The 14,738-nt window shown below is 54.4% G+C and overlaps 1 non-coding gene across 1 annotated transcript; it reads right to left on the reverse strand.

Moving 5' to 3' along the window:
• Positions 1–213: 213 nt before the first annotated feature.
• TRNAS-AGA (transfer RNA serine (anticodon AGA)) lies at positions 214–295 on the reverse strand. Its single transcript has one exon. It is a non-coding gene; the product is annotated as a tRNA-Ser (tRNA).
• Positions 296–14,738: the final 14,443 nt, after the last annotated feature.

Genomic DNA, 14,738 nt, shown 5'->3' on the forward strand with positions numbered 1-14,738 from the left:
CTACCTTGTCAACGGGAGCAGGATTTCCCACTCGTGCAGGAATTTCAGGGGAGGGAGCAGGATTTCCCATTCGTGCAGGAATTTCAGGGGAGGGGCACGGACAAGTGCTGCAGGCAAGGGGTTTTACTGTCTCCCTGGGCACCAGGTACATGGAGCCGAGTCCCACAGCTGCAGCCTGGTCAGTTGCAGGGAGACCAAAAGGGGACTGCGCCCCGTAGTTGGCAGGATTCGAACCTGCGCGGGGAAACCCCAATGGATTTCTAGTCCATCGCCTTCACCACTCGGCCACAACTACCTGCTCCAGCTGTCTCTGCCCTGCTCATCACGTGCCCTCTGCAATGACACCCTGCTCCCGGGGAGTTCCAGTGCCAGCCTTCACTCAAAGATTTGCAGTTGCAACCTGCACGGAGCATGACGGGCACCTGGTGCCAGCCTTCCAGAAGCCTTGAGAGGTGTAACACCAGGAGCTATGGTGGCAGCTCCCAGTGCCTTGTCCTCAGCCAGGCATCTCAGATGTCCTGCCATGGGGGGAAGGTGGGGGTGTGGCAGGGGGTGGGAGTGTGATTTCAGGAGGAAGTGAGTCTGTGTGAGGCTGGAAGCAGGAGGCCAGCCAGGCTCTGATCTGGAGGAGCAGGAGGCAGCACTGCACACAGGTGCGTTGGTGGACTTGTGCTGAGCACAGCCGCCTTCCAAGCAGTTGACCCGGCTTCAATTCCTGGACAATGCAAACAGATATCTCTTCAGCCTGGCTCCAGGCTTTCTTACATCTTCTTCTGCTGGCAGGTTGTCCTGCTCAAAAAATACTCAGCTTTCCCCCTTGCGGTTTCAAGCCAGTCCCTTTGCCTCCCTGCATCTTAGAGACCAACTGAGACCAGTGCTTTCTGCCTGCTGGGAGGTCTCCTGGGCTCCTCACTGCAGCCTTTCCTCATAAGAGAGGTGCTCCGTTCATCTATTCTTTATGTAATGGCGCAAAGGCCTGCCTGTCTCATCTGCAGTCCCCCTGCAGACCCTGACCTACCCTGTTCAGGCTCCACCATTGCAGAGACACCCTGCAGTTTACAGGAATTGGGTGTAACGATGTTCCTGGTAAATAAGAACTGAGACACCCTCATTTCTCTTGCAGCTTACGGCCTGTAGGCCATCCTTTGTCTGGTTGGATGTTGGACATCTCCAGAGATGGAGACTCTGCAACCTCCCTGGGCACACGTTTCCCATCTTTGACCACCACTGTTTGTGGCAGTACTTGTATTTCCAATTCTGTCCAGTGCTTCTTGCTCTCTCCGTTGCTCTGAGGCGTTTCTGACTTTCCCTTGCCTGCTTGCTTATTTTTGGTGCTCCGGCTCAGGGAGCTCCACCCATAGCTGGGAGTGCCCCATGCAGGGGGGCAGACTCACTGTCGTGGGAGAGAGCAGGTTCTCCTTCTTCCTCTCAGCGGTGTTGGCCAGCCGAGGCGGGGGGGGAAACAAACCACCACGAGTTTCCAGCTACGCTGCACAAAGTCTTTAATGAGAAGGAGCAAATGCGGTGGCACAGGGCAGAGACCTGACACACATGGGAGGGAGCAAGTTCTCCCTCTTCTCCTCACAAGAAGATGGCATTCTCCTTTACGTTGCCTGTCATCCCTCCCACCCCAGGTATTTGGAGACATGGATAAGGTGCCTCCTCACCCTTCCCTTCCCTTCCCTTCCCTTCCCTTCCCTTCCCTTCCCTTCCCTTCCCTTCCCTTCCCTTCCCTTCCCTTCCCTTCCCTTCCCTTCCCTTCCCTTCCCTTCCCTTCCCTTCCCTTCCCTTCCCTTCCCTTCCCTTCCCTTCCCTTCCCTTCCCTTCCCTTCCCTTCCCTTCCCTTCCCTTCCCTTCCCTTCCCTTCCCTTCCCTTCCCTTCCCTTCCCTTCCCCAGGCTAAGCAACCCCAGCCGTCCCAGCCTCTCTCTGTATGACAGATGAGCCAAGTCCTTAATCACCTCAGTGTCCCTTTGGCAGGGCTGACAAAACCTCTAGCTGTGCAGAAGTGGGAAGCAGCCACACAATGACACCCGTGGAGCCCCTGTAAGGGGACCTAGCATGCAGACGTCCAGGTCTCCTGCAGAGGAACAACACTTAGCAGAAGGATTTCCACTTGCTGCTGGGAATAGATGGAGGAAGAGAGAAAGCAGAAGCAACAGCGTTCAGTCAGAGGAAGACGTGCACCTGTCCCAAAGTTTGTGCAACTCGATCAGCAATGACTGCTGAGAGGGTTTGGTGGCGCAGCGTGGAGGAGAGAAATGCCTCGTCTGAGAGACTGGATATTCCTTTGTGCTTAGCTGCATGCTTGCATGTAGGAGGCCCTGCTTTCCTGCTGAGCAGCTTTGGTGCTTTTTTGTCTCCAAACCTCCTGTGAGTAGCAAAGGGCATCAGCAAAAGGAAAAGAGGTATAAACCTGACTTCCAAATACCAGGACTCTGCCGGAGATTTATGCTCAGAAAGGCAACATGTCTTTGCATGTTGCAAAGGCACCCTCAACAACTCAGCTGAGCACACATATCCATATTTTTATGTTGTCATCTCAGCCCAGTTCATAAGCCTGCTTCTGTCCTCTGCCCAGGGCTTACTTGGGGCAGGAGGAGAAGAGTCACGGCTTCCTAAGCGTACATGCAAGATGCGCTGGGCACACTGGCAGAAGAAATGAGGTCAGCTCTTGAATGCTTTCAGTGATGGAACTCACTCATGGCTGATCCTGAGAGATATCACAGGGCCATGATCACAAGGCTTTCATTTTCATTTTTGGTGTTTCTCTTTCCTGGTTGCTTACTTTTGCTGCTCTAGTATAAATGCTTGGAGCTCTATTCACAACTGAGTGTAAGCTTGAGTCAGAGGCGAGTTGCTCTTCCTTTCAGAGGTGTTGGCCAGCTGAGGCGGGGGGGAAACAAACCACCACGAGTCTCCAGCTATGCTGCACAAAGTCTTTAATGAGAAGGAGCAAATGCAGTGGCACAGGGCCGAGACCAAGACACACGTCTGCAGGGAGGCAAAGAAAATGGCCCGCTGCCCAAGGAGAAGCTCCACACAAAGCGCTTGCCTTTTCCCATTCTGCTCTACCTGGTGGCAATCGCAGCCCACCAAGAGCAGTCCCTAACTCCAGCACCCTCTCCCCATCAGCAGGAGATTCAGCAAAGCAGAAAAGAACGAGCCCTTTCTCAAGGAGCTCAGAGCAAATCGGAGCCAGGGGAGGCACGGCGAGGCCTGCCATGCAGTGAGGAGCAGCGGGCGCAGGTCCCTCCTGCCTGCTGGGATGGGGACACCCAGCCCATCGGCAAGCCGTGGCCACACTCCTGCTGCAGAGTTCCCGTCTTCCCTCCCGCTCCAAAGGGGATGATGCGCCGGCTTCAGCAGTTCAGACTGCAGCGGGGGATAGGCAGACACAGCCCTGACCCCCCCAGACCAAGGGAGCCCCCAGAAGAGATGGGAACCCCCCCGGTGCTGAGGGAGCTCCCGACAGCAGCTGACAGAGAGGATCCCACGGCTGTGCTCTGCGGGAAAGAGGTGAGGATGGGGCCCGGCAGGGTCACCACCACCGGGGAAGCCTCGATGGCCACCGTCGAGTCAGCGCAGCGGGCGACGCAGGGCTCGCTGCAGCTGCTTGCAAGTGGGGTTGGGCCACAGGCTCCGCAGGGGCGTGGGGGACAGGGTCTGAAGCAAGACATCTCTCGGTGAGGGAGGCAAAGCTGAAACACAGAGCAGGGAGGAAACACGGACTCCAACATCAGCCTGTCTATTGTTTCTTCCACTCTCGCTGAAGATATACTTTGCTGCCATGCACCTCTGTTTTGAGCTCCACATCCAGAAAGAACCTGCAGCTGATTTTACTAACGCACACAACACCCTAGGGCTAGATCTGAAGGACTGGGAGCAAAGACCTGCCTAACTGACTACCGATTCCACCAGGACCTCCTCCTGCGTTTCCTGGTACGATAGCATGGGTAAAGATTGATGAAATGGACCCAGCTCAAACAGGCTGGGTTGAACAGCTATCTCAGAAATCACCTCTTATAAATGCACACTGTGCCTACAGCTCCCACAACACTCACTGTGCCCTCCGAGTTGTGCGGGACGGGAAGGCTGACCCCCTTTGAGATAGGACCCAGCACAGTGGGTGTAAAGCGCCTGTGGAAAGACTGATCACATTCCATCCCCAGAACTAACACTGCTGCATTGAAGAAGGCACTGGATGAGCTTGTCCAGTTGGTTAGAGAGCACGTGCTGCAGGTGCAAATTCTGGTGGGCAGACCTCCCTGCGGCTGAGCCCCATTGATCCCCTTCTGCTTGAAAGAACCCCTCCCTTCCCACCTCTCCCCGGCCACCACCATCAAAAGGCAAAGAGGTGGCAGCCCTCAAACAGTTCTGTTGTAGGGCCAGGCTGAGGCAGCCCAAGTGTCAGCCTGAGTAACCACCATGATAGCAGTTCAGCCCACGGGGAGAGATGGAGCGGACGCGGGCTTACCTTGCTCCTTGAGGAAAAGGAGGCAAGAGAGGAGCATGCGGAGCCAGGAGCAGCGCAGGCTTTTATGCTGCGTCCCAGAGCCCCATGGGGCCACAAACATTCCTTGCTCATGAAGCATCTGAACACCTAGCAGTTACTGCTCGCTGAAGCCCCAATGGTGATTAAGCGCTGGCCTCTTTCACCTGAAATGTTTTGCTCCAGCTGCATACCATCGAATGCCAATATATTTAATTTGTGTCCAGGCCTGCAAAAACCCACTGGCTCAGAGGTCTCAGGCTAGCTGGGCATAGATTTTACGTGGCTTTCCATCACACGGATGACACTTGTTCCGTCACCTTCTTCACGGTGAGCTTGGCCACCAGTCACGTTATTCAGCTATTAGGGACGCCTCCAGTCAGCTCTCAAGTGCTTTCAGTCCAGGGGCTCATGCTGACCCGGGGAGATACGCCTCTCCAGCGGGTCATTGTAGGCTCACAGGAGATGGTGGGAGAAGAGACTCATATCTCCAGGGATGTGGCAAAGCTCAAGGGCAAGGAAAAGCCATTGTGGGCTGAGGGCAAGCTTGAGGGCCTCAGGGACCTTGCTTACGCTCAGCAGGCTCTGCCAGAACCTGTCTTTTCTGCCCGCGAGCCCAGGGAACAAAGGCAGTTTCTTCACGATGAAGAGCAGAGGGTCGGGCAGGTCCCTCTCAACTAATCTCTCCCTGGGATCTCCATTGCCATGTACCCTGATGACTTGACCAGGCCCTCACGCTTCTTCCAACCAGGGGGTTGGGCTCAGCTTGGGAAGCGGAGAACCTGATGGAAAAGAGCAAATCAGCGCGTAGGAGGGTGATCAAAGAGATGCCCGCGTCCTCCCCTGAAGGGGAAAACCCGCACCCAAATTGACCTGTTTTGCTCAGTGAGTTCACCCCGGAGGCCAAAGGCCGGATGGTCTGCTTTTGAGGAGAGCCTCAGGGCAGGGAGCCAAAAGCTCATGGCTCTCTTTTCTGGGTAAGGGATGGGGTGGCTCGTTCCCTGCATTTCAAATTTCAAAGGGACATGGGATCGGTCTCCCAGAGCACCTGGGAGTCATTGTGATGTGGAAGAGTTGGGAAAAACCCTGAGCTCCAGGCAAACATGACTCATCATGCTGTGGACTTCACTGGACACGGTGGCCTGGCCTCAGATGTGCCAGGGATACCAGAGCTCATAGGCTCATTCCTCCCAAAGCGGCTGCTTTCCTCTAGGCTATTTCCACACATTTTAGCACCATTCCTGAATCAGCTGGTGCGTCTGTGGCTTCTCGTGCTGCCGCTGCCGCCTTCCAGGGCATTGCCTTTTGTTGGCTGCTCAAGAGAGCATGTGACTCAGTGCACCCCGGAATAAGGAAGGTTAGAAGGGACCTAACTAGAACTAAGTGCTAAGTGACCACCAAGTGACGCTTTCCTCAAGGGCATTTCCTCAGGTTTTAGCACTGTTCCTGAAACAACGGTCCTTCTATGCAATCTCCTGCATTCGCTCTGTTCCAAGGAATTGCCTTTCAGTGGCTGCTCAAGGGCTTGTGTGGCTCAGTGTACCCTAGAATAACAAAGGTTGGAATGGACGTCTGCAAGTCTTCTGCTCCTATCCACTGCTTCCAAACCTCCCCGGTACCTCAGCAGTCTCAGAGCCTTATCCCATTCACTTTTGAACACTGCCACTGTCTGAGAGCTCATTGTTTCTTCATCAGCTCTTCCAGGTCTGCACCGTGCCCCCTGTCATTTCCTTTCCCAAAAAGACAGCTGGCATGAGCCTTGTTGCAACTTGCGATGGTGGCCTCATGCCCTTTTGCAGCGCACCTCTCAGGAGGCTCTGGCTCCATGCTGTCCATAACCTCCTGTAGCTAGTGGGAGACAGCAGTTCCAGCCCTTCCTCCCCACTTTGCTCACCTCCACCAGGTTCCGCAATCTTAGTGCCATTGGCTTCACCCCATACGTCATGTGCTCCAGCCCTTAACGTTCTGCCTGGTCCTCTGCCAGTACCTCTGCCCATGACAGACCGTCACCAGCTCTCTTGTTCCAGGGGACGCACCAATCCAGATGTGGCCTCTGCAGTGCCAAGGGAAGGGCAATGATCGCTCCCCTCAGCTTTCATCAAACAGCTTCAGTTGGAAAGGACCTTTTGACACCACCCACTCCAACCACGTATCCACCTAACAGTTACACTTTCACCTGGGCAGGGACTCGAGGCCTGGTCCCCACCATAGCAGCCAGGGGATCTCACAGCTGAGCCTCCCACACTCACAAGTGGGCCACCAGGAGATGGTAGTGACAGTGCCAGTACTGGTGAGAAGATGCCGGGGTTTGGGGCTAAGGTCTGGAGGTGGACAGGAAGGAACTATCAGGATTGGGAGTGAAGTGTTCCTCAGTGATTTACAGTGAAAGCTGCGCTGGGACAGACTTTCCCTCCTCCTCCTCCCAGCTCTTCTGCCCAGAAGAGTGCTTTCTAGTCACTGGCATGAAAGTGAAATGCAGAGCAGGCGGCATTTCATGCACCCACTGAGCCCTTGTGCTCTCCATGGTGGCGTGGAGCACACTAAGATCTCCTGGCTAGTTCAGATCCAGAGTAGAACTAGGTGGGTCTTAAAAGTGGGTGTTGCACTACACGTGCAAACTGACTGCCACCTATCTTTTCTGTGACGTGCTTTGTAGCTGTTGCTATTTCAAGTAAAACCGTTTGATTCGCATAATCTCCATGAAAATCATAACTAGAGCCTCACATCTAATGTTCTCTTTTTGTGTTTTTTGGTGGGTGGAGGTTATTCTTAGGAGACTGAGCTGGTGCGCGAAGGTTTTGTGCTCATGCGACAATCTCAAATCACTGTCCTGGGGAAAGGGCTGTGTTCAGTAAAGGGATTTCCAGAATGCCTTTGGTCTTGGCTTTCTTGTTAATTGGGTTGAATTAAAAGTTTTCATGCAGTCTGTACAATGGTACATTAAGAGCCACCACTTCTCTCTCTCATTCTTAGCTTGGTGGTCACGTCCTGCTTTAAAGCCCACCTGGTTCTAGGCGTCAAGCCAGCTCTCAAGGGTTTTCCATCCACAGACACAGCTAACAGTGAGAGACATCTCTCCCTGGCGGTCCCTGTAAGCACACAGTTGACAGGTGGTGAGATGAGAGACGTCTCCAGGGATGTGCCAAAGCTCAAAGTCAAAGCAGGATCCCTGTGGGCTGGAGTGAAGCCCCTTGTGGACAGGAGTGAGGGCCACGAGGACCTTGCATATTCTCCTCAGCTCTGTCACAGCCGGGTTTTTTTCTGCCCATGAGCCCAGGGAAGGAAGGCTATTCATAATGACCAAAGAGCAGACCAGAGGGGCAGGCAGGTCTCTCTCAAGTCTCTCTCTCCATGGGACCTCCGTTGCCATGTACCCTGATGACTCGACCAGGCTTTCATGCTTCTTCCAACCAGGAGTCTGGGCTCAGCTTGGGAAGCGGAGAACCTGTTGGAAAAGAGCAAATCAGTGCGTAGGAGGGTGATCAAAGAGATGCCCGCGTCCTTCCCTGGAAGAGGCCCGCACCCAAATTGACCTGTTTTGCTCAGTCAGTTCACCCCAGAGGCCAAAGGCTTGGATGGTCTGCTTTTGAGGAGAGCCTCGGGGCAGGGAGCCAAAAGCTCATGGCTCTCTTTTCTGGGTAAGGGATCGGGTGGCTCGTTCCCTGCATTTCAGATTTCAAAGGGACATGGAATCAGTCTCCCAGAGCACCTGGGAGTCATCGTGATGTGGAAGAGTTGGGAAAAACCCTGAGCTCCAGGCAAACATGAGCCGTCGTGCTGTTGGCTTCAGTGGACACTGGGCCCCTGTCTCAGGCGTGACAGGGATACCAGAGCTCATAGCCTCATTCCTCTAAAAGTGCCGCTTTCCTCAAGGGCATTTCCTCAGGTTTTAGCACCGTTCCTGAATCAGCTGCTACTTCTGTCTAATCTTGTACTGCAGCTGCCTTCCTGGCCATTGCCTTTAAGTGGCTGCACTGGAGAGCAGATGCTAGGGTTATGGGGTAAGGTCTGCTGATGGGTTGAATGGAAGTTTTCTTGTCTTCTCTATAGTGATACCTCAAGGATTCCCTTTTCTTTACCTCATTCTCAGCTGAATTGTTTCATCCCACTTTAAAAACCCATCTACTTCTAGGTTTGATCTGCATGCACCAAGAGGTCGGAGTGTGCTTCATCTGCCACCTTGGAGAGCAACAGGGCTGCTGTGTGTAAGGAATCCACCTGCTCTGCATTTCAGTTTCATGCCAGTGACTAGAAGACCCTTCTGGCCAGAAGGCCTGGAGAGAGGAGAGAAAGTCTCTTCCAACACAGATTTCACTGTAAATCCTTGGGATGAGTCTTCACTCCTAACCCTATGGCTTTCTCCATCCTAGTCTGTTTGCTGCCATGCCCACTCGCAGGTCCAGCCAGGAGCAGGTCCGAGCAGGTATTCCCAGTGGGCACTGTATTGGCTGTATGTGGCCAGGCGTTGGTATGGAGGGCAGCGGGTGGCCTCTGTGAGAAGGGGTAAGGGGCTGCCCTGTGCTGGACCCAGCTGGATAACACTGAGCCATCAGCCGAGTTTGTGGCATCTGTGATGGAGCTCCAGGATGAGTTGCTCCTTCCCTTGCCAGGCCATGACCCTCCAAAACCAGTTGAGAGTGGCCTCTGCCAGAAGTTCTCCTTGTCTGTGAGCTAGCAGCAGCAACACGGCATAGGTATCTGCAGGTGAGCTGCCTCCTACCCGAGTACTTGGTGGGCCAGAAGGTCACTTGGATGTTGACTGTGAGATCCCCTCTGGCTCTGCGTGTGATGGGCCATCCACAGGAATACCACTTGCCCTAGGTGCTTGTCTTAATTTTGTAGTGGATGCCACTGCATGGTATATCTTTTCATATGCGAACACCACTTGGTCCAAAGGAAGTGGACAGCCCACTAGAGGAGATCTGAGAATATGCAGCTGTGACAGTGTTAAAAATGGCAGCTGACAGAAAATGGTGCGCCCCTTGTATGTAGGGGAAGGTACTTCATGGTCAGATGTACTTGCAGGTAAACGGGAAGGGGCAGCTGGTCCCATCAGCCAATCACAACAGGCCACGTGGCGGGAGAGGGGAGAGACTAATCATTAAGACCCACATTACTCACAAGTTGCAACAAGGCTAATGCCAACTGTCTTTTGGGGAAAAGAAGTGATGGAGGTGGCGGTGCAGCCCGGGAAGAGGTGCCTGGGAGACAGTGACCTCTTCAACAGTGGCAGTGTTCAGCAGTCAAAAGTTCAGAAGAAAAGGCCTAGAGCCTGCTGAGGTCACTGGAAAGGTTTGTCTGCTCAGAGCAGGAGGTCAGCCAGAGGACTTCCAGAGGTCCCTTCTAACCTTCCTTATTCCGGGGTGCACTGAGTCACATGCTCTCTTGAGCAGCCAACAAAAGGCAATGCCCTGGAAGGCGGCAGCGGCAGCACGAGAAGCCACAGAAGCACCAGCTGATTCAGGAATGGTGCTAAAATGTGTGGAAATAGCCTAGAGGAAAGCAGCCGCTTTGGGAGGAATGAGCCTATGAGCTCTGGTATCCCTGGCACATCTGAGGCCAGGCCACCGTGTCCAGTGAAGTCCACAGCATGATGAGTCATGTTTGCCTGGAGCTCAGGGTTTTTCCCAACTCTTCCACATCACAATGACTCCCAGGTGCTCTGGGAGACCGATCCCATGTCCCTTTGAAATTTGAAATGCAGGGAACGAGCCACCCCATCCTTTACCCAGAAAAGAGAGCCATGAGCTTTTGGCTCCCTGCCCCGAGGCTCTCCTCAAAAGCAGACCATCCGGCCTTTGGCCTCCGGGGTGAACTCACTGAGCAAAACAGGTCAATTTGGGTGCGGGTTTTCCCCTTCAGGGGAGGACGCGGGCATCTCTTTGATCACCCTCCTACGCGCTGATTTGCTCTTTTCCATCAGGTTCTCCGCTTCCCAAGCTGAGCCCAACCCCCTGGTTGGAAGAAGCGTGAGGGCCTGGTCAAGTCATCAGGGTACATGGCAATGGAGATCCCAGGGAGAGATTAGTTGAGAGGGACCTGCCCGACCCTCTGCTCTTCATCGTGAAGAAACTGCCTTTGTTCCCTGGGCTCGCGGGCAGAAAAGACAGGTTCTGGCAGAGCCTGCTGAGCGTAAGCAAGGTCCCTGAGGCCCTCAAGCTTGCCCTCAGCCCACAATGGCTTTTCCTTGCCCTTGAGCTTTGCCACATCCCTGGAGATATGAGTCTCTTCTCCCACCATCTCCTGTGAGCCTACAATGACCCGCTGGAGAGGCGTATCTCCCCGGGTCAGCATGAGCCCCTGGACTGAAAGCACTTGAGAGCTGACTGGAGGCGTCCCTAATAGCTGAATAACGTGACTGGTGGCCAAGCTCACCGTGAAGAAGGCGACGGAACAAGTGTCATCCGTGTGATGGAAAGCCACGTAAAATCTCTGCCCAGCTAGCCTGAGACCTCTGAGCCAGTGGGTTTTTGCAGGCCTGGACACAAATTAAATATATTGGCATTCGATGGTATGCAGCTGGAGCAAAACATTTCAGGTGAAAGAGGCCAGGGCTTACTCACCATTGGGGCTTCAGCGAGCAGTAACTGCTAGGTGTTCAGATGCTTCATGAGCAAGGAATGTTTGTGGCCCCATGGGGCTGTGGGACGCAGCATAAAAGCCTGCGCTGCTCCTGGCTCCGCATGCTCCTCTCTCGCCTCCTTTTCCTCAAGGAGCAAGGTAAGCCCGAGTCCGCTCCATCTCTCCCCGTGGGCTGAACTGCTGTCATGGTGGTTACTCAGGCTGACACTTGGGCTGCCTCAGCCTGGCCCTACAACAGAACTGTTTGAGGGCTGCCACCTCTTTGCCTTTTGATGGTGGTGGCCGGGGAGAGGTGGGAAGGGAGGGGTTCTTTCAAGCAGAAGGGGATCAACGGGGCTCAGCCGCAGGGAGGTCTGCCCACCAGAATTTGCACCTGCAGCACGTGCTCTCTAACCAACTGGACAAGCTCATCCAGTGCCTTCTTCAATGCAGCAGTGTTAGTTCTGGGGATGGAATGTGATCAGTCTTTCCACAGGCGCTTTACACCCACTGTGCTGGGTCCTATCTCAAAGGGGGTCAGCCTTCCCGTCCCGCGCAACTCGGAGGGCACAGTGAGTGTTGTGGGAGCTGTAGGCACAGTGTGCATTTATAAGAGGTGATTTCTGAGATAGCTGTTCAACCCAGCCTGTTTGAGCTGGGTCCATTTCATCAATCTTTACCCATGCTATCGTACCAGGAAACGCAGGAGGAGGTCCTGGTGGAATCGGTAGTCAGTTAGGCAGGTCTTTGCTCCCAGTCCTTCAGATCTAGCCCTAGGGTGTTGTGCGCGTTAGTAAAATCAGCTGCAGGTTCTTTCTGGATGTGGAGCTCAAAACAGAGGTGCATGGCAGCAAAGTATATCTTCAGCGAGAGTGGAAGAAACAATAGACAGGCTGATGTTGGAGTCCGTGTTTCCTCCCTGCTCTGTGTTTCAGCTTTGCCTCCCTCACCGAGAGATGTCTTGCTTCAGACCCTGTCCCCCACGCCCCTGCGGAGCCTGTGGCCCAACCCCACTTGCAAGCAGCTGCAGCGAGCCCTGCGTCACCCGCTGCGCTGACTCGACGGTGGCCATCGAGGCTTCCCCGGTGGTGGTGACCCTGCCGGGCCCCATCCTCACCTCTTTCCCGCAGAGCACAGCCGTGGGATCCTCTCTGTCAGCTGCTGTCGGGAGCTCCCTCAGCACCGGGGGGGTTCCCATCTCTTCTGGGGGCTCCCTTGGTCTGGGGGGGTCAGGGCTGTGTCTGCCTATCCCCCGCTGCAGTCTGAACTGCTGAAGCCGGCGCATCATCCCCTTTGGAGCGGGAGGGAAGACGGGAACTCTGCAGCAGGAGTGTGGCCACGGCTTGCCGATGGGCTGGGTGTCCCCATCCCAGCAGGCAGGAGGGACCTGCGCCCGCTGCTCCTCACTGCATGGCAGGCCTCGCCGTGCCTCCCCTGGCTCCGATTTGCTCTGAGCTCCTTGAGAAAGGGCTCGTTCTTTTCTGCTTTGCTGAATCTCCTGCTGATGGGGAGAGGGTGCTGGAGTTAGGGACTGCTCTTGGTGGGCTGCGATTGCCACCAGGTAGAGCAGAATGGGAAAAGGCAAGCGCTTTGTGTGGAGCTTCTCCTTGGGCAGCGGGCCATTTTCTTTGCCTCCCTGCAGACGTGTGTCTTGGTCTCTGCCCTGTGCCACCGCATTTGCTCCTTCTCATTAAAGACTTTGTGCAGCATAGCTGGAGACTCGTGGTGGTTTGTTTCCCCCCCGCCTCAGCTGGCCAACACCTCTGAAAGGAAGAGCAACTCGCCTCTGACTCAAGCTTACACTCAGTTGTGAATAGAGCTCCAAGCATTTATACTAGAGCAGCAAAAGTAAGCAACCAGGAAAGAGAAACACCAAAAATGAAAATGAAAGCCTTGTGATCATGGCCTTGTGATATCTCTCAGGATCAGCCATGAGTGAGTTCCATCACTGAAAGCATTCAAGAGCTGACCTCATTTCTTCTGCCAGTGTGCCCAGCGCATCTTGCATGTACGCTTAGGAAGCCGTGACTCTTCTCCTCCTGCCCCAAGTAAGCCCTGGGCAGAGGACAGAAGCAGGCTTATGAACTGGGCTGAGATGACAACATAAAAATATGGATATGTGTGCTCAGCTGAGTTGTTGAGGGTGCCTTTGCAACATGCAAAGACATGTTGCCTTTCTGAGCATAAATCTCCGGCAGAGTCCTGGTATTTGGAAGTCAGGTTTATACCTCTTTTCCTTTTGCTGATGCCCTTTGCTACTCACAGGAGGTTTGGAGACAAAAAAGCACCAAAGGTGCTCAGCAGGAAAGCAGGGCCTCCTACATGCAAGCATGCAGCTAAGCACAAAGGAATATCCAGTCTCTCAGACGAGGCATTTCTCTCCTCCACGCTGCGCCACCAAACCCTCTCAGCAGTCATTGCTGATCGAGTTGCACAAACTTTGGGACAGGTGCACGTCTTCCTCTGACTGAACGCTGTTGTTTCTGCTTTCTCTCTTCCTCCATCTATTCCCAGCAGCAAGTGGAAATCCTTCTGCTAAGTGTTGTTCCTCTGCAGGAGACCTGGACGTCTGCATGCTAGGTCCCCTTACAGGGGCTCCACGGGTGTCATTGTGTGGCTGCTTCCCACTTCTGCACAGCTAGAGGTTTTGTCAGCCCTGCCAAAGGGACACTGAGGTGATTAAGGACTTGGCTCATCTGTCATACAGAGAGAGGCTGGGACGGCTGGGGTTGCTTAGCCTGGGGAAGGGAAGGGAAGGGAAGGGAAGGGAAGGGAAGGGAAGGGAAGGGAAGGGAAGGGAAGGGAAGGGAAGGGAAGGGAAGGGAAGGGAAGGGAAGGGAAGGGAAGGGAAGGGAAGGGAAGGGAAGGGAAGGGAAGGGAAGGGAAGGGAAGGGAAGGGTGAGGAGGCACCTTATCCATGTCTCCAAATACCTGGGGTGGGAGGGATGACAGGCAACGTAAAGGAGAATGCCATCTTCTTGTGAGGAGAAGAGGGAGAACCTGCTCCCTCCCATGTGTGTCAGGTCTCTGCCCTGTGCCACCGCATTTGCTCCTTCTCATTAAAGACTTTGTGCAGCGTAGCTGGAAACTCGTGGTGGTTTGTTTCCCCCCCCGCCTCGGCTGGCCAACACCGCTGAAAGGAAGAAGGAGAACTTGCTCTCTCCCATGACAGTGAGTCTGCCCCCCTGCATGGGGCACTCCCAGCTGTGGGTGGAGCTCCCTGAGCCGGAGCACCAAAAATAAGCAAGCAGGCAAGGGAAAGTCAGAAACGCCTCAGAGCAACGGAGAGAGCAAGAAGCACTGGACAGAATTGGAAATACAAGTACTGCCACAAACAGTGGTGGTCAAAGATGGGAAACGTGTGCCCAGGGAGGTTGCAGAGTCTCCATCTCTGGAGATGTGCAGCATCCAACCAGACAAAGGATGAAAAACGGCCTCTACTTGGCCTTGCTTTGAGCTGGGCTCAGGCTCAGACTGCATCGTGTCTCCACCCTGTCTGCTGTGTGATTCTCTGAGGCCCTGCTGGAGGCCCTCATCCAGGAGCAGCCATCAAGCAGAAGTCAGCAGAGAGGGGGCGCTGGCCATTTCTGACGAAAGCTGCAGAGACTTGGTGGGCACAGGGTAGAAGGGTCACTGATGTCAGTGCCAGTGCTGCAAGCGCAGGAAAAGAAGGAAGATGTGAGTGC

The sequence above is a fragment of the Numenius arquata genome, unplaced genomic scaffold (assembly GCF_964106895.1).
Source record: "Numenius arquata unplaced genomic scaffold, bNumArq3.hap1.1 HAP1_SCAFFOLD_90, whole genome shotgun sequence".
Taxonomy (NCBI): Eukaryota; Metazoa; Chordata; class Aves; order Charadriiformes; family Scolopacidae; genus Numenius; species Numenius arquata.